This window comes from Phoenix dactylifera, chromosome 17 (genome assembly GCF_009389715.1).
Source record: "Phoenix dactylifera cultivar Barhee BC4 chromosome 17, palm_55x_up_171113_PBpolish2nd_filt_p, whole genome shotgun sequence".
NCBI classification, from domain to species: Eukaryota; Viridiplantae; Streptophyta; class Magnoliopsida; order Arecales; family Arecaceae; genus Phoenix; species Phoenix dactylifera.
Window position 1 is genome coordinate 8,394,290 of NC_052408.1, and position 19,324 is coordinate 8,413,613.

Below are 19,324 nucleotides of genomic sequence, written 5' to 3' on the forward strand. Positions count from 1 at the left end.
TATTATCTATTTCTTTTGTTTTAAATAATTTTGGTAGTTTTTCCATGAAGATGAAAGTTTATCAAAACTCGAAAAGTCTCGAAAAAAGGTTCACCGGCATCAATATATTCACTATATTTTTCGAAGTATTTATTTACTTAGCATTAGATTTTGAATCTTTCATTTTAAAATTAATGTAAGAAATATTGCCGATCATTATCTTTGTTGGAGTGCATTCCGCAGCTCTAAAGCCGTACTCTATTTGTAAAAAATATTGAACCGATCATTAGTCATAGCATTGATAGAAGTGTATAGTGGTATATGTAGTCATCTTTTAGCCACTTTCTTTGTCATTCTATGTACTTTTCACTGCTTCCTTCCCCTCGTGTATACTAGTAATGATGAGTTGAAAATAAATCTTCGTCGCCTATCTCTCATAGCTAAAGTCTTTTCAAGCCTCTTATTTCCGTAGTTTGAATTTTGGTGGTCATAGAACCCATTGGGAATTATCACTATTTTTAAATTGTTATGCTTTCAAAAAAATAGAAAATGGTGCGGCAAACATATAGAAAGATAAAGAAAGAGTTCAATTAGATAAGATACTTCTAGAATGCTTTCTTAATGATAGTGATTTCTTTTTTTTTTCTTTTCGGTACAACAAGACTCTTGGAAATCCTATCCTTGGAATACAATATGCAACTCGAAGGTGATGTAAGATTGTACTTCTTAATCACCTTTAATCAAGAATCGTACCTAGAAAGATAAAGTGTAGGAGGAAAATTATAGAGAAGAAGAACTACAAAAATAGAAAGTCAGAAGAAGAAAGAAAGTTATTCTCTATTAATCACGATTCCGATATATTTATAATTTATAAATGTTCTAAAGTCGCATACGTACTTTTTCAGAGATGATACAATTTTGCTTAATTTTTTCTAATGTTGTAAAATGTTTCCAAAAGCTAGTAGCTACCTAAAAGTTTCAAATAATAGGCATCCTATTAGAAGTGACCAACTAAGAATGTTTTATCTTTTTAAAATTATTATTATTAGTAAATATTATACAATGTTGTCCACCGTGAAGGGTATAACAACCCAGGATCTCACCCAAAATGGCTAGCTGGAAGTTACTATTTGGATTCCTTGATCCTGTATAAATACCCAAGATCTACCCAGCGAATAACCGATGTGGGACTAAACACATGCCCGCACGGGTCCTCGCATACTCCCCCCGTTCAAGCCCTGACGTCTTCGTCAGGCTAAGGGTTCAAATCCATTCAAATCTAATCACAAACACCACGATCTGCTCATGGTTAGCCCCAATGGATCCGTGCTGCAGTATCTCCTAGTCCACATAGATTATGGGCCGGATCCGCTTTGATACCATTTATAACAACTCAGGACCTCATCCAAAATGGTTAGCCGGAAGTTATTGTTTAGATTTCTTGATCCTGTATAAGTACCCAAGATCTACCCAGCGAATAACCGATATCGAACTAAACACACGCCCGCACGGGTCTTCACAGAGGGCCCGGAAGGGCTGCTATTTTTATTAAAAAAAAATTTCACACTTCCCTTGTTCCTCCACCGTTCGCGGGCCCACTCTAGCACCATCAATTGTTCAATACAATTGATGATGATTGATGAGCAATGGAGAGCTTGTATTTCCTCTTCGTCTTCTTTTTTCCTATTTTTCTCTTTTTTCTCACAATTGTTTTTTTAAAAAAAATCGTTAATGCCGTCCAGTCTTGTTGATTGTCATATGTTCTTCACGATAAGAAGAAGCGACTGCCATTTTTCATTTTGCTTCTACTTTTTTTTGTTTCTATTTTTCTTTTTTTTTTTCTCCTCGCCTTTTTTTTCTTTTTTTTTTTTTTTTTTGTCGATCCAAGAAAGGAGACCAGGTTAAAAACAAGACTGCAACCACAACAGACATCAGAATTGAACAGAACTCCCAAGGCATCAGCTGAAAGTATGCATCCCAAATCCAGCAGTAGCTGATCAGCAGCAGAGATAGAGAAGTCGCCTTGCAATGCTTTGGCTGCCGCCTGCCTACCTTCTAGCAGCACCTGTCACCTTAAACATCCATCTCGACCTCTTTTTTTTCTTTTTTTTTTTTTTTTTTTTTTTGCTGAAAACGGATATTTCATACAATACGTGTACGAATACATCCAAGAAAATCAAAATAAAGCAACTCGCGGAGCGCATGTGGCAGCTCCTCCTCCCCCGACCAAAGGGTATACCCTGAGTGATGAGCCGCATGGGCCGCCACCCAATCGGCTGCCCCATTAGCTTCTCTAAATACATGTTGAGCCTGAAAGGCTCGCTCATCTCCCATCATGCTCCCTATGTCGCGGATCAAAGGGTGGTCTGTACCATCACCCGTCGCCCCCCTCCGAATCCATCCGATGACCGTGGTGGAGTCGCCCTCCAAAATGATCGACCTGGCTCGCAGGATCATCCTCGCATGGCGCACGCCCGCCCAGGCTGCTCGAAGCTCTGCCTCCGGAACCGACGTATCGAACAGCTGGCAGCCACCTGCTGCAACTACCCTGGAGTGCGGGCCTCGTATAACAAAGCCCGCACCACCCCGCGCACCGCCGTCCAACACCGACCCGTCAAAATTGACCTTGAGGAAACTCGGGGGTGGGGGCTCCCAGGTGAAAAACACCATATGGTGGGCTGCCGAAGCAGAGGGGGGGCCCCAGGTGTCCCGAGCTGTCAAAGGTCTGTCTGAAGAGGTGGTGGGTACAAACTCAAGGGCCTGAACACGAGCAAGCTCCGTAGCAAACCTCGGTGACACCCTGCGGTCGCCGAGAGTACGAGCATTTCTTGCCAGCCAAATCTGGTGCGCTGTGCAAGTCGCTCTAATAGCCTCCTGACACGTCCCGGAACTGGGTAGCCCCTCTCGTATCATGTGAAGGAACTGTGGCCTGTCACTCCGGGCCTCCTGCGAGATCCCGGCCCACTGCCATGTCAATCTCGCCCATACACACTGAAAGAGCACATGGTCTACCGACTCCACAGCCCCACACGCTCCACACTCTGCAGGGATCCCCCAACCACGCCTACTCAGCGCAGCTCTCGTCGGAAGGCGATCCCAGAACACCTTCCATAAGAAGAGGGCTACCCGCGGGTGGAGACCGTGCCTCCAGATCCATGTGCAATCCGGCCCCCTCTCCCGTTCTGACTGGATGACACGGGAGAGGTCTCCTAGCCTGACACTGGCCTGGCTCGATGTGCCCCATACCCTGACATCCCGCCCCCCACATCCTGGTAACGGAAGAGACCGGATCCTCGCTGCGAGGTGTACCCCAAATAGCTGTCGAAGTCTAGTATCATCCCACTCTACTCCACCTCCTGCCAAAAGGTCGCTAACCCGTAGTCCCTCTACTGCCTCTACATCGACCATGGTCGGCCAACGCCTCAATGGCACGGTGTCCACCCATGGCTCGCTGGTCACATCAATGCTCTGCCCGTCGCCGATCAGCCACCTGGTGCTCGCTAATGCAGTCGGTAAGTGCCTCACAATCTCACGCCACATGAAAGAGACTCGGCGGCCCCTCCATGCCCCCCCTAGGCCCCCTCGTCCATATCGGGCTGCCATCACCTGACTCCATAGGCTATGTGGCTCAAGTATAAACCGAACTGCATGCCGAGCGATGAGCGCCTCGCGCCTCTCCATCAGGGACTGCACCCCAAGACCGCCCTCACTAATAGGACGGCAGACCTGCTCCCAAGCCACCAAATGCACTCCATGGCCTCCACCGTGTGAGCCCCACAAAAAACTCCGAAGAAGACGCTCAATCCTCAACAAGGTCGTCTTTGGCATAACAGTGTTGGCCATGAGATACATCGGTATGGATCCCAACACTGATCTGACCAAAGTCAATCTCCCCATCATGGATAGGGAAGATGCTCTCCATCCCTCAAGCCTGCTCTGTACCCGTTGCACCAGGCCCGAGCACTCTGCCACTCGCGGTCGTCGGCCGGTGATGGTAACTCCCAGGTAGGTCAGCGTCCCCTCCTGCTCTGGTATCTGCAGTAACCCCCGGATCTCCTGTCGAACTCTGAACTCCGTACTGGGGCTGAAGGTAATAGCTGACTTCCGGAAGTTCACTCTCTGGCCAGACGCTATGCAATAGTCCGTCACCACCCTGCGAAGAACCCGTGCCTCAGCCACTCGTGCCCTGGTCAAAAGAAGACAATCATCAGCGAAAAATAAGTGGGAAAGGGGTCGGGCCCCTGGTGCCGGACTATACGGCACCAGCTCCCGGCTAGCGCAAACTCTCTGCAAAGCTCGTGACAAAGTATCAGCACAAATAATAAACAAGTATGGAGATAAAGGACATCCCTGCCGTAGCCCCAATGTGGACTCGAAGAAATGTGAGGGCGTGCCGTTGACCAAGAGGGAGAACTTTGGTCCCCGTACGCACCCCATGACCCATCCGATCCACTGTCTGTGAAAACCATATGCCTCCAGCGCCTGCTCCAGAAAGCTCCACCTGACCCTATCATAGGCCCTCTCCATATCCAGCTTGATGGCCATCAAGCTGCACCGCTTCGGTGCTCTCTGAAGATCCCACATCATCTCCTGAGCCAACAAAACATTATGTGAGATATTTCTACCAGCTACAAACGCCCCCTGCTCCTGGCTAATGATGCCTGGCAAAAGGGGCTTCATTCTGCCCACCATTATTCTTGCCACGACCTTATATAAAGTCGTGCACAAGCTAATAGGCCTGAAATGACTAGGCTCAACCGCATCCGGACGCTTCGGTATAAGCGTAACGAAAGTGGCTTTCCAGTCCTCCGGCATAGCAGCCCGGGAGAAGAAACAGTGGATAGCCTCCACCACACCTCGGCGGAGAATGCCCCAGTACTGACGAAAGAAAAAAGGCGGAAAACCATCGGGCCCTGGGGCTTTGTCTGCTGCCAGTGCCCAAACTGCCTCCTGCACCTCCTGTGCCAGCACCGGTCGGATCAGGGATGCCCTCTCGACATCACCAATACCCGTCTCCACCCTCAAAGGGCGGAGCCCATCACTGACCTCCTCATCCTCCGTCCATCTGGCGCGGAAAAAGTCAAATAAGGTCTGTCGGACCGCCTGCTCGCCCTCCACTCGGTGGCCCGAGTCATCCCGCAAGGAATGGATCATGCTCCGCTGCCTCCGAATAACCGTCGACCGATGGAAGAAGCTGGTATTACGGTCGCCCTCACTCACCCACTGCACACGGGATTTCTGACGCCAGAAAATTTCATGCTGCCGTAGCAGGGAGTGGTGAGTAGCTAATAATCCCCGAAGGTCGGACATATCGTCCTCCGGGAGTACACCCCCCAGGTCTTCTCTCCTCTGCAACTCCGCAATCGAGGACTCTACCCCCTCCAAACGTCGGAATATGTTGCCCACAACCTCACGATTCCAACGGCGGAGACGCCTCTTCGTCAGCTCCAGGCGGCGCGACACCTGCTGCATGGCATCACCACGCACCGGAGTACGCCACGCGTCACGAACTACGTCCCACGACTGGGGGTATGATAGCCAAACCTTCTCAAAACGGAAGGGGCTATGGTGGACATGTACCGATGAGGTGGATAGCAGCAGGGGGCAGTGGTCTGAGGCTATCCGGGGCAGATGCCTGACCCGGGAAGTAGGGAACCGGAGGACCCAATCAGGGGATGCTAAGGCCCTATCCAGACGCTCCCAGACTCTAGCATTACCTGACTGGTTGTTGCACCAAGTAAACTTTTGTCCGGAAAAACCTAGGTCTACCAGGCCGTTCCGCAATATAAAATCGCGAAACTCCCTCCTGTCCAGCCTATCTGCAAAGGCTGCACCCCCCCGCTTCTCATCCTCACCCTGGATACAATTGAAGTCACCAACCACCACTACCGGAACACCCTGAGTGGTGATGTTGGTGATCTCCTGCCAAAGGACTCTCCGAACTCTGTGATCCGTACTCGCATACACACCACACAGTACCCACGGAGCTGCTCCCGGTTCTGAAACTATCATGACTACCTGTTGAGGGCAATTGTGGAAAGCATCAATTGTCGCCACTCCTCGCCGCCAGAGGACCAGAATGCCTCCCGACAGCCCCCGAGAGTCAACTGCGTAGGTCTCCCAATCCCTCTCCAAACGTCGCCTCAAACGTCCAAGTCCCTCTCCAGATAATCGAGTCTCGCATAGGAAACAGATCTCCGGACAGTGAACCTGTACTAGTCGCTTAAAAGATGACATGAAGGACGGCTTGGCCGCCCCCCTACAATTCCATGCTAGAATCATCATGGATCACAGTCCACATAGTCGGCCTCTGATCCATCCTCCCCTAGGGTCGCAGGGACGTCCACAGGCTCAACGCCCTGGCTGCCCCCCTCCTCCTCCCCCCCGTGCGCAGAGAGAGCAGCACCCATGACTGCTGCCCTAACGCGCTGCACAACAGTGGGTATGTCCGTACCCCCTCCCAGCTGTAGTGGCTCAGCCTCCGCGGAAGGGACGGAGCGGCCCCCCGCCTCGCGTCCGGCTAAGGCCGCATCCACTCGCTGACCCGAGTCCAAAGGCAGAGGCCCAAACCGGAAGACTGGTATCGTCTCGCCGCCGGCCTGCTGTTCTGGCGCAATCTGAACCCCCACCCCCAAATCAGACTGAGACTGATCACCCACCAGAACCTGGACCTCTGGCCCCGCACTGAGAAGCACCCGTGGACCCCCCGTGCCCTGGACGTGTGGGCCCTGGCCCCATAGGCCGTCCTCAGCCCCCTCAGCTTGGACGGCCTGGCCCATCAGTTCCCGGGCCCGCTCCCCCATCGCTGGGGAAGCCCGCAGGCCCGGGGCTGAGCGGGCACGGGGCGCGCCCCGCGCTGCAAGCGCGCCCCGCGTACCCGCCGGCCCGCGACCCCGGCGCCCCGTCCCCTGGGCCCGGGCGCGCTGGGCCGGCACTAAGTCAGCCCGCTGGCCCGCCGCGGGATGCGCGCGGGCCGGCAGGCCCATCAGCCCTGGGCCACGCTGCACGCCCTGGTCCGCTATCGGCCTGGGCCTTTTCTGTGACTGGGCCCGGGCCGCAGCGGATCCGCTAGCCTCCGGATCAGCCCGCGGCTGGGCGAGCTCCCGACTCAGCCCCGAGTCAACTCGCAGATGAGTGGCCCCCTGACTCGGTGCCGAGTCTACTGGCTCGAGCAGGTCATCGTCCCCAAGCCAGTCAGCCGGGTCGACCTGAGGAAGACCAGGAGGAGGAGCCAAAGCTAGCCCTTCCCCCTCCGCCGCCGGTGGCGACCGGCGGCGCGCAACCTTGGCTGGCTTTTGCCAGCCCTCCGTGTCCGCCGGGGACACAGGAGCAGTCGGCGCAGGCGACTGGTGCGGCGGAGATGGCGATCGTCTCGAGGATGACCCAGCCCCAGGGTCGGGTCCGGTCATCACCCCCGGCCGCGGCGGCAAATCCCCCCGTGGGATCTTCTGCCGCGTCGCCACCATCCACGGGCCATAGACTGGCCCCTGGACCTCCTCCCCGCCGCCCGAGGACGGTGGAGCAGCCTCTCCCCCCTTCTCCGTTGCCACCGGGGGCGTCTCCCTGTGTACGTTGGGCTCCATCGGAAAGCGGCACGCCGCTTCCGCGTGCCCCATCCGCCCACAACGGTGACAGATGACCGGGACGTTCTCGAAGACGAAGGGCTGCCACCGCACCTTCGTCTTCCCCTGTATCAGGACACCGGGCCGCAGCGGTTCAGAGGTGTCGATTGCCACCTTTACTCGGGCAAAACCCATCGCCGCCTGCTGCTCGGTGACCCCGTCTACCGCCACCGGCTGGCCGGCCTGCGCCGCTATATGAAGTATGGTCGAAGTCGACCAGTACTCCGGGGGCAATCGCGGCAACCGGAGCCACACCAGCGCCCTCTTCACCGTATCATCCCCGGGCTCAAAATCAGGGACCCACGGGCACATAGCGAGGAGTTGCCCCGCCACCACCCACGGCCCCTCACTGAGAGCCCGATCCCGGTCCTCTGTCGACCGGAATCTCAAAGCAATGAACTCGTCCGCAAGCGGGACGGCCACCACTTCTTTAAGTTTAGTGCGAGCGGCCACATCCTTGGCCACCCATTCCGCCGGAATCCGGCGGCCAAAGCTGCGGGCGATCAAAGCCCGGCCCTCCCACACCTGCCGAGCCGCCTCTATCGGCTCCTCCGGAAGCTGCAAGACGTCCGGGAAGCGGCGGCTCAGGCGATCTACTTCCTCGGCCGTGGGCCAATGGGTAACCCACGGTCCTGGCCTCGACCAAGCCGCAGGGCGTACCCCGCGACCGGATGGCTTACCGTTGCCTCTCGCTTCCTTCGTCTCCTTCGCCGCCGGCTGCTTCCCCTTAGAATCCATGCTTGGGCCGTTCACCTGCAAAACAGTGTTTAAGCAAAACCAAGAAGATAGGGGTTACCGATTGTCCCTCCCGGCTATGGCCAGCCGTGGGTCTGCACTCACAGCCAGAAAGTTCAGTAGCAGGAAAAACACAGATCAATCCCCTCAGGCGCCGGCGATCTCCCTCGAGCTTCACCTGCAAAACAAAGTTTAAAACCAATGCAGGAAGAGACGGGTTACCGAGGGTCCCTCCCGGCTGTGGCCAGCCGCAGATCTGCACTCACAGCCAGAACGCAGGCCAATCCCCTCCTCAGGCGCCGGCGATCTCCCTCGCGGCTTCACCCGGAGACAGGCCCCTCGAGCTTCACCTGCAAAACAAAGCTTAAAACCAATCCAGGAAGAGACAGGTTACCGAGGGCCCCTCCCGGCTGTGGCCAGCCGCAGATCTGCACTCACAGCCAGAACGCAGGCCAATCCCCTCCTCAGGCGCCGGCGATCTCCCTCGCGGCTTCACCCGGAGACAGGCCCCTCTGCCGCTCGGCCCCTTGTTGACCACCGCCTCCCCGATCTAGGTAAGGAAGTCGAAGCCGCTCGATGGGATACGGAGGCCCCGATCTCGCAACCCCGGCCGTCGCGTGGACCACGCCGACCTGCCGAAGAGTTACCGGCCGAGTGCCTCACGAACACCGCCAGTTACCGCACGGCCCCTTGTTGACCACCGCCTCCCGGATCTAGCCGCTCAACGGGATTCAGAAGCCCCGATGTTGCAGCCCCGGCCGTCGTGTGGACCACGCCGACCTGCCGGAGCGTCCCCCGGCCGAGTGCCTCACGAACACCGCCGGTTAAAACTAGCCGTTTGGGCTTTCTCTCTCTACTCCAGAACTTCTCTCTCTACTGGTTCTGAAACAGAGTGCTGCTGGAAGAATCCATCTCGACCTCTTCCATTGGCCATTGCAGCACACCCTTCAGCAAGGGCATAGACCACTTTTTCTTTTTTTCTTTTTTTCTTTTTTTTTTTAAGTGAATCGGCATCTCACTACACACAACTGTAAGAAGGCCCAGAGCAATCACAAGACAAAATACGATCTAATGGCTGCGGCACACGATCGGAAATACTCCATAATACAAACCTGGAGTGGTAGGCTGCATAGGACACGAGCACTGTTCGTCTTTCGAAACACATGCGAGACTTGGAATAAATCTAACTCCTCCATCATGGGCCAGATGTTCCGGAGTAGTGGGTGCAGATCCGGCCTAGCCTGCCGGCACCGGATCCAGCCGACTACAGTGGTCGAGTCACTCTTTAGAAATATCCGTCGAGCACCTAAGTGCACTGTAGTAAAGGCCTGTATGCAGGCATAGAATTATCATGAATCTAGTGAATATTGGTTGCAGAATCCTAGAATTATCATGAATCCGCGAATATTGGTTTCAGAATCCCCCTCCAACCATGCTTAATGTGTTGCCCAACACATTCACTGTTGTCTCCATACCGAGCCATGCATGCACCCACAAGTTCAGGTAGGGGAACTGAGGAATGAAGCAGGTGCTCACTCATGGCAGCAAATAGGCAGCCGTAATATATATGGTTCCTTGTATTGAGACCTGCACCTGCCAAATTATATCTAACGTACGGAACCATCAAACTGAACTTTCAATACTCCAAGATCTGGTCCGAAAATTTATTAGGTGCTATAAAGCCAGCCACCTACACATTGGAAACGTTCACCTCTACATTAATATAAGGAGGGTACACACTAAGGACAGTTTTGGTTTGCACGAAAATTAGGAGGAAAGTGACCTCAATGGGGAAAATAAAAAAAAAATATTTATTTAAAAATTTCAAAGGAAGGAGATAGGAAAATAATATTTCTATAGGATGACGAGAATAAAGTTTTTATGTTTCATGCGAATGAAAAATCTATTAAGGACATGTAAAAGCTATTTTCCCACTTATTGAGAATTGAGGCCTTCTTTTTTTTCAAAAATATTCTTAGGATAAAGCCTTCCTCTTTATTAAGAGTATAATAGTTATTTCATACAACTTTCATATGAAAGTAGATGCTCAACCAAACATAAGCCACTTTGGAATGTACTACTTTTTTATGATCAATCAAATATATCAAACTATTTTTTCGGGTATCATATTCCTAAGAATTATCTTTCTAGATAAAATATTTTAATGAGAAAAAACTTTTTTTACGAACCAAATGAGTCTCGAGAAAAATAACAGAGAGCCAACGGACATGCAGCATATTAGTGGCAAATCCATTTCTCACTAGCCATATGAAGCTATATTGGATTATTTGTATAGGTAGACAAATTCTCCATATGATAGCAAGGCCAGCCCGACCCTTAGCCGACCTAGGCAGTCGCCTAAGGCCCCGACCCAAAGGAAGGCCCATCGCAGAGAAAAAAGAGCTACAATAAAATTTTAAATTTTTTTCGCTACTACAGTGCTATGGCTATCATTGAAAGAGCCCTCGCACCAGGGGCTACTTCCTATCGCACTGGGGCACTAGAGGCCGAAAAGACGTGGGAAACAGTCTGAAAAGTAGAGTTCTCTTGGCCTCTCCTAAGCCCCCCACCTCTCTCTTCCTTTCGAGGGAAGAAGAGAGCTCAGGAACCAATGAAACCCTAACTTTAATCCTCTCCATCAAACCCTAGTCTCCTCATAACCCCTTTGATTCCCCTTTTTCGATCTCGATCTAGTGATTTCTTCCGCAGAAAGGGCTTCTTCTCTGTGATCTCGAGCCTCCCCTTGATCCCTTCGCACTCTCCTCTAGACCCCGTGCATCCGATCTTGCTCCTTTTCTCCAAGATCGCAACCATGGTGATTCGCCTCACCATCTCCTATTCCAGCTACATGGCCCAGTCCCTTACTGCCTCTACCACCCTCTGCTGCGGCCACCACCGCCTATTCTGCGACGTCGGTGGTCACAGCCCCCTCAACCTCTTCGCCGGCCACCGCCACTCCGACAATGATTATCCCCCCGCCTTGGGCGCCGATCTCAATCAATCTAGGGCTTCCGATTGGTCCAAGCCCCCGGCTTCCTAAAGGACTCCTCCTTGTCATCCTTCTCAAAGGACTCCTCAGTGAATGGTTGTTGCGTGCCAAATCTAACTGTTGGGTTGCTCTCTGTTAAGGTTTCCGACTCTGGCTTGTTGAAGTCTGCAGCACGGGCCAAGGCGGTTCTGCCTTCGGGCTCGTTCGGGCTGAAATCGGACGGATTCGCAAACCTCTGCAACAAATGCAGGTATAAATTTTTCTCTTTTTCTCTTCTCTCTTTTTTGAATTTTAATCTGTGAACTATTTGTTTTGTTTGATCTTTTTTAGTCCTAAGAATCTTGAAGTGTCTAGCTTTTCCTTTAAGCAGTATTTGGAGGTGGTTTTTGTTTCTTTGTTGGAGTTGATGGAAAGTTTGGATTTGGGGGGTGGGGATTTGGGTTTCAGGTTTTGTTGTTTTGAGGTACAATATCTTATGGCTTGCACTTGTTCTCTTATAGTATTTGTTGGCCGTAAGATTATGTGAAGATACTGATAATGTTATTGATTTCTTGATGTACTAGATTGTCTGAATTTATGATTTTTGTAGCATGTAGCTGCGCATGCTTTGTTGTATTATGAATTTCTAATCTGTTTTACTCTAGTTACTCTTTTTTCAATATGTTTAGGGCTGTTATGTAGGCTTATATGATTAATTTTTACCTCTTCGAATTTTTGAAATGCACAAGCATTTTTTGAAATTATCGCCACATATTCTGCAAGGTTCTCTTTCATTGGTTATTTTTTGAGTGGAGCATTCTGTCCTTGCTTAGATGGGCTTATTGTTCCGAACTCTCTCTCTCTCTCTCTCTCTCTCTCTCTCTCTCTCTATATATATATATATAGCATTTATTTTGTGCCAATAATACTAATGCTCTTGCTATTTAAGCAGGTCAATTAATACTTTATCAAATTTACTTTATGACATATAACATCCTTATATTGTTGTCATGTCCGTCCTTGGTTCTAGTGTGGCATATGAGCAGTTAATTTTCTGTGACATATTTCACCAGAAGCAATCAGGATGGAGGGAGTGTTTTTTTCTGTGGCAAAGTAAGTGGATTTTTTTGAAGACATCTGATAATTTGAATTTCCATCAGTTCTTGCTATGAACGTTTTTAAATGGTGTCTCATATTCAATGTGCTATTTGCAGCGCCTTCATCGTGGATGCATCGCTTCAAAGTTCTCATTTGATTTGCTTGACAATGACGGAGTTCAGTGTATTAGCTGCCTGAAGAATTCAGAAATTTCCTCCGTAAGATTTTATACAATATATGTAGTTTCATCTATATGCTTATATAATATATGCATGCATACATCCATGTTCACTTAAGCACTAAAAAAGTTTGATTAGTAATTTTGCATATAAAAAAACTACACAAATTATTTTTAAATAAATTTCTAAAATATTTTGTATTCATTAAATTTTTTTATTATTAAAAAAAAGATCTTTCTTAATGAATTCATCTTAGGCCTCCAAATGCATTGGACCGCTTCTGTATGATAGGACGTGCATCCAACTGCTTTAAATTTATACTTGGCACTCACCAGTTTAGCCCACAAAGCGTCATCTAGGTGGTAAGTTTGCACACGAAGGTCTGCTGCCTACTTTGTAATAGTTGATTTTTTTTTTTTTTTTTCAGGCAAACATGCAGTGTCCAAAGATATGAGATGCTGCAGCCCCTTTCAGTCTTTGTTAATGAGAAGCAAAGAAAGAAGAAGGGGATGCTTCCCCTTCCCTCTCGGTCGACGATGGCTCTGGATCGTCTAATAAATACACCGATCAGTGTAGAGGCAGTGATTTCAGAAAGTGATGGCAGAAGACGGTGACGTGGGAGCATCAAACGCCTATCCTTTCGTGCTCTTTACTTCGCAATATTATAAAAATAATTTTTTTAAAAAATAATTTTTAAAAATATATATAATGCGTGAGAAAATAATTTTGATCTATTTATTTGATGATGGAAAAACGACGTATTTCAAAATGACTTATGTTTGGTTGAATATTTACTTTCTTAGTAAAGTTGTATGAAATATTTATTATACTTATAATAAAAAAAAATTATTTATAAATTTTGATGGCTTATTGGTATTTTCGAAAAAAAAGACCTCAATTTTTAATCTAAAGAAAAGTTGCTTTTTTATGTGCTTCATGAACTTTTCTTTTTTATAAAATATGAGAATTTTATTTTTATGGGACAGGAGCTCGAAAGATGAAGTATGCTTGCTCATTCATCTCGTTATAGACAGGATCTTACTGTTGATTTTTTTTTTTTTGGAATACTTTTCCTTACTGAAAAAGGATTGTCTAGGATTCTAATGGACCAACATAATAAGTGTGACTGATGTGAGGCTTTGGGCTTTGAAAAAAAAGAAGAAAAACTTTTAAGCACAAGGTTCGCCAGACTCGCTTCTCGTTGTGCTAAATCAAAGAAAAGAAAAGGGAACAAAAGGTGCGCTTTTATGGTAGAAACTCCCAATTCTATAGCAAATATAATATTTTTGATTATTTCTTCATATGTATCCGCAATATCATTACCCTTTGATTTCACCTATTTCGGCATGCGCTTGATAAATTGCTTCGACACAAAATAAGAAATAGTCGCTCTAATGCATAAGTGGTTGTGAATTCACGTTTGCATCACCTTTGATAAATTAAATTCACCGCGTAGACATTTATAAATCGCTCTACCACTACTTTTCGATTTTTTTTTTTGAAAAACTCCAATCAAATAACTAACATTTTTTTTTTTTTTGCTAAAGCGGGCGATTCATACATAGCGGGTACGAATACACCCTATAGAGTCAGAATACAAAAGGTCCCGAAGTGCTCCGGACATATCTCTCTCCCCAGCCCATAGGGTACCTTCCGAGTGGCACGCTACATACGATGCCACCCAGTCGGCCACCCCATTAGCCTCCCGATACACATGCATAGCCTGTAATGTAACCCCCTCCCTCGCCATCATCCAAATGTCACGAAGTAAGGGATGGGCACCACCATGGCAGCTCGGACCCCTGCGGATCCAGCTGACCACCGTAGCTGAGTCACCCTCGAGCAGGATCGAGCTCGCGTGGAGCACCCGCTGCGCATAGGACAGACCCATCCAGGCCGCGTGCAGCTCCGCCCCTGGAACCAAAGTATCAAAAATCTGACAGCCTCCAGCTGCCATCGCATCAGCGCCGGGGCCCCTGACAATAAATCCGGCCCCTCCCCTTCTGCCACCGTCCAAGACAGAGCCATCGAAATTAACCTTGAGGAAACTCGGAGGTGGGGGCTCCCAGGTAAAGAATACCCGATGCGGAGCTGCCGAAGCAATGTAGGAGCCCCAAGTGTCCCGAGCTATCAAAGGTCTATGAGCAGACTCTACATGGATAATATTTCTCTCTCTCTCTCTCTCTTCCTTCAGCGAACCACCTAGTCCGCTATCTATGACTGTGACCGTTGATTTCTCAAAGTTGGCAAGCGAAAGGTGTGACCCTTGGGAACCATTTGGCCCTTGCGAGCGGGAGAAAAAGTGACATTTTATATTTGATTAATTTTTAAAAAAAATAGAAAAAAGATACTTTTTTATAGAAATAAATTTTTTAATGAAAAAGTTCGATTTTTATTGGCTAAAAATTAGAGGAATTCCGTACTGGGCTCGTCCGGGTCCTGCAGACCCCGTACGTTGATGGGGGTTCATGCCATAAGGCCGGCGGTCATGTGACGCAAAACCGTGAGCGCCATAAAACCGGACGTTGCACGTAAGACCGGTCGAGTTGCTCACAATGGATGTAACTTAGTGATGAACCAGTCTTTGCAGAGAATGCGAGAGGGAGAACTGAACAAATGGATGTAATGATGGTAAAAAACGATAAATAATGATGGGCTCTATTTTATTTAATTTTTCTAAATATTTTAGATACTCATCTTATTGAGTATTTTTAATTAACTGATTATTATTATTAGAATTTTTTTTATGGAAGACATATCCATCATTCGGCTAAAAAGATGATGTTCCAAGCATAGATTCATGATGTTATAGGTATTAATTTCATTATTCTATGATCATCTACTATATTAGTTATTAATGAAATACAAGCAACCGAAGCAGGATGGATTTATGTGGCGAAGCTAAGAACAGCCAGGAAGCCCTCATCAGGCCGTTAAATTTTTATTAACTCCCTGGGCATGGGCATGTGCGTTAGAGATGATTCCATGACCATGGTCTGCAGATAAAATGTTGCATAGGTCCTGTTGTAGTTCAAATCTGGCCCGAGGGTGGCCACGCCGAAGGAGTCGAGGGAATTATCCGAGTGTGGAAGAAGAGAACGGGAGCCACTACCTATGCGGCGGTGTACTTGCACAAAGCATCACCGGAGTTTCTGGTGAGGGCCCTCCGATGATAAAGTTAGGGTGGTATTCAGTTGGTCCAGCCAAAAAGTTCCTTAGGTGTTACCTGACGGGGCTATTTATAGTCCTAGTAGGGGTGCTTAGGTGGCGGAGGTATGACCCGTTTCCATTATGAGTGGGGATAGCGCGCAGCCAGAGCTTGCTTGTGGCGTGCGGTGCAGTCCGTTCTTGGCGACGGTAAGGCGTTGACAATCGTAGCAGGATATGGCCAGAGTAGCATGATGCTGTCCTTGACTGTCGTGGGCAAGCAGGCTAAGCATGGTGTGGTGGCATCGCAAGGTACGACCACGTAGGAGGGCGTAGGCACGCACATGGGTGCGGCCGTTGGCAAGGTCGAGCTCATTGAGAGGTTGTATCATGCATTTGGTGAGGTCGGCTTGACGGGTGCTGAGGTTAGCCTAATCCTGGATTCCGAAATGTGCTCGGCAGAGCGCCCCGAGCACAAGGGTTGGGGCGTACCATTGGAGAGGGCACCCCGAGCTCAGTCAGGGCGAGTCGGCGAACACAGGAGGCACCCCGAGCTCGGCCGGGGCGAGTCGGTGAACACAGAAGGTGAGTCGGCGAACACAGAAGGCACTTCGGGCTCGGCCGGAGCATCCCGAGGGTTACTGTGGGTCACGGCAGCGGAGAAATTCGGTCAAAGTAAACTGTGCCTTTGGCGGAATCTGGACTTGGACTGGCTCTTGGCGGGGACTAATATTCAGCTCGGCCGGTGCTGGGGGCCCATTTGGCCGAGATTGATTGGTCCCTTTGTTGTGAGCAGGACGATCCATGTTGTCCCTCACCAGGTTCCTTTGAGGACACGCTTGTGAATTATATATGGAGGGGACCATTTTAGTGGGGTGAGGTCGATGTACTTTTTTTTAATTAAAAAATTTCGTTCATACTTTTTTTATTGGCATCACTAACTCTCATTTCGACCCCATATAAGTAAATCACTTTGTGAATAGTGGTTGGGTTAGATTGGGGTGGGATGAATATGGAGTAGATGAGGATGGGAGTAGTTCCTTCTGATTCTGACTTATCACTCAACAAAAATAAATAAAATAAAATATAAATATTAAAAATTATAAAAGTATAAATAAATAAAAAATTATGCAAGATAAATATTAAAGTAATGCAACAAGTATTAAAGTAACTGGCTGTCAACATCACCGAGTCTGCTCACAGAAATTATATCTTACACTAGGTGTACCAACTTAGCGGTGCACCAGGTTAATTATATGCCGCCACATGGAATTTTTGGCTGTCTTAGCGTAAGACAAAAAGAAAAGTAGATTCGCCCAAACGCTCCACCCTTTCTCCTCAAGGGAACGAAATCCTAGCCGAGCGTTCCGCCTCCTGTCCCAAGTGAACAAAACACACACATGTGGAGAGCCATGGGCGGCTTCCAGAGCCGTGAGGATCTAGAGCTCTCTGATTTCTACATCGAAGAAGAAAATGTGAAAGAAGAAACAAAAATAGAAGAAGAAAAAAATCAACCCTCACGATCTCCAACTTATTGAAGCTGATCCAAAACCCTAACCCTAATTTTGACCTCCATCGACGCCATTGATGAGATTTTGCGATCCCTCAACGTCAAATACTCCGAGCCCTCCTCTTTCTTCTCCCAAAACCCTAACAACCCCAACACCGCCCCCAAGCTCTACCTTCACATCGGCGGCAGCTCCCCCATTGCCTGCTAGCTGAATCATTTCTGAAAAGCTCACCTCCTTCTTCTTCTCCTACTCCGACAACTCCAACAACAGACGCCACCGCCCCTTTGGTTCTCGACCATCAAGTCCAAGATTAGGGCTTGGGTAGGCCTCTTGATGCGGCTCAATCCCTTCCCAAGCCAGCACCATATTGATTTTATGTCAGATAGCATCTGAGCCCTCAAGTTATTCACCCCATCAGATGCCGGAAGTTGTACAAGAAGCACCAAAATTGTTTTTTTGAGAACAACTACGGCCTCGTGGCGGCAAAGAAGAACAAGATGAAGATCTTGGAGGAGGGCTACTATTTTTTTCTTGTCATATGCTGTGGTGACCAAAAATATTTATATTATAATACATTATCAATCTACTTAGCTTAGTGTTGGGCAACGGGCCGTGCCGGGCTGGCCCGGCCCAGGCCCACCGGGCCAAAGGACTAAACGGGCCGTGCCTGGCCCGGCCCGCTTATGAAGCGGGCCGTGCCTGGCACGGCCCGTCCAGCACGGAACGCCAGCCCGGCCCGGCCCCAGGCCCGTCTATTGGCGGGCCGGGCCGAGCACGGCACGCCACGGGCTGTGCCGGGCACGACACGCCCGTAACGGGCGCAAACGGGCCGTGCCAGGCACGGCCCGCAACGGCTCCAGACGGGCCGTGCCTGGCACGGCCCGCAACGGCTCCAGACGGGCCGTGCCGGCACGGCCCGTCTGGAGAGGGGGAGGAAAATAGCCGTTTCCAACGGCTATTTTCGGGAAAAAGTCCATTTTACCCCTCCCAACAGTCCAATAACGGCTGAATTGAGGAGTATTTTGGGAAAAAAAATTTTGGGCTTCTATAAATAGCCCATTCCTCCCTCATTCTCACCACACCAGACCTCTCATTCTCTCCTTCTCTACTGCTATTATTTCTCTCTTCTAAAGTGCTCTTCTAGCAATTTAATTTTTAGTTTGTTCAAGTGCTACACAAGAGGAGGTTCCTGTTGAGAAGAGAAGGTCGCTTCTGTTGAGAGCACAAGAGGAAGCTCGGAATCTCGGCTCTGCCTCTGCCCTCCGACCCTCTACTCAATTCCTCATTGCGGTTAGTTTTTATTTTTGAATTAATCATAGATATGTCATCTTTTGAGGAAAGTCAGTTTGGCATTCCTGTTTCTGAGGGAGAAGAAACTAATCCCCAACCCCATGTTCCTAGTTCCTCTAGAACTGGTGAACCGAGTGAAGATCAAACCTCTTCTCGTAAGAGGACTAGTGCTGTATGGAATGAATTTGATAGAGTTATGGTTGATGGAGTCTGGAAAGCTAGATGTAAAAAATGTGCCAAACTTTATAGTTGTAGTAGTAGTGGGGGAACAGAGCATTTAAAAAGACATCAAGAGAGTCATAGGATGCATGATTCTCATGCTCAAACTCAAAGTATCCTTAATATACAAGGGGGATTACTTGTAGGTAATTTTGCATATAATCATGAAAATCAAAAAAAAGCACTTGTAAAATGGATAGTTAAGGATGAATTACCTTTTAGTTTATGTGAATCTTTTAATTTTGAAGAATATGTTCAATTAAACCTACAACCTGCTTACAAAAGAACTAGTAGGCGTACATTTAGAAGAGTAGCTATGACCAATTTTTTAGTAATGAAACAAAATTTAATCGAAACACTTTCTACTTTAAATGTAAAAATTTCATTAACTTCTGATATTTGGTCAGCATCTGTAGGTAGTAATTGTTTTATTGCCATTACTGCTCATTATATTGATAATGATTGGCAATTAAATAAACGTATTCTTGCTTTTCGTGCTTTTGATTTTCCACATTTTGGGCAACAAATTTCAAATATTATTTATCAAACTGCATGTTCATATAATATTAATGATAA